Genomic DNA, 961 nt, shown 5'->3' with positions numbered 1-961 from the left:
ACTCAGAGGGGACTTGGTGGCAGCCTATAAGTATATTAGGGGTGTACATCAGGGCCTGGGGGAGCATCTGTTCACCAAAGCACCCCACAGGAAGATGAGAAACAATGGGCACAAGCTAATTGAAGATTGCTTCAGATTGGACATAAGGAAAAACTTCTTTACAAGTCAACTGCTGAGGGTCTGGAACAGGCTCCCCCCAGAGGTGGTAGTCACCTACCCTGGTGATCTTCAAAAAGCATCTTGATGCCCACTTTGCTGGGGTCATTTGACCCCAGCCGTCTTACCTGACCAAATGCAGGGGGCTGGACCCAATGATCTTGTCAGGTCCCTTCCAGCCCCTAACAACTATGAATCTATGAATACTGTGACTATGTTTCCACTTTTTATAGGATTGGGGTGTTTTTAATTTCATCTCATTGAAGAAATTGGTGTCTACTGAGGCTGACCTCTTCTTGCACTTGCTCTTCTTCCATCCCATTGGGATAGCTTCTCCTGCTCCTTTAAAATTTCCTTAAAGTGGAACCCCCTCTCTTGGGCTACTTTTCTCCCAGGGGGTCCTTCCCACCAGTTTCCTGAATTAAAATCTGCTTTTTTGAAGTCTGTCGTCTTGATTCTGATGCTCTCATTCCTTTCTCCTCTTAGGAGCTTGAATTCTGTTGTTGTGGCCCCAGTCACCCAAGTTACTGTTCACTTTCATGTGCTTAACTGATTTGCCTCTGTTTGTGAGCAGCAAGTTGGGACAATCTTCCCCTCTAACTGGCCTGGTTACCATCAATGTTGTTGCTTCTCAACCTTGTGGCACGACCCAAATCAGGGTCGTGGGGGGTCCTCAGTAGGGTTGCGAAGGGCCCGCACACGCACGCACACTCACGCGCATGGCCTCGGAGCAGTGGGTAGGTGGGTAGGGCAGGGCTGCCATGCACAAAGAGGGCAACGACAGCCCCCCTGGGCCACTGCCAAC

The sequence above is a fragment of the Gavialis gangeticus genome, unplaced genomic scaffold (genome assembly GCF_001723915.1).
Source record: "Gavialis gangeticus isolate Ggan-Ray unplaced genomic scaffold, GavGan_comp1, whole genome shotgun sequence".
In the NCBI taxonomy this organism is placed as follows: Eukaryota; Metazoa; Chordata; order Crocodylia; family Gavialidae; genus Gavialis; species Gavialis gangeticus.
This window is presented reverse-complemented; position numbering follows the sequence as displayed.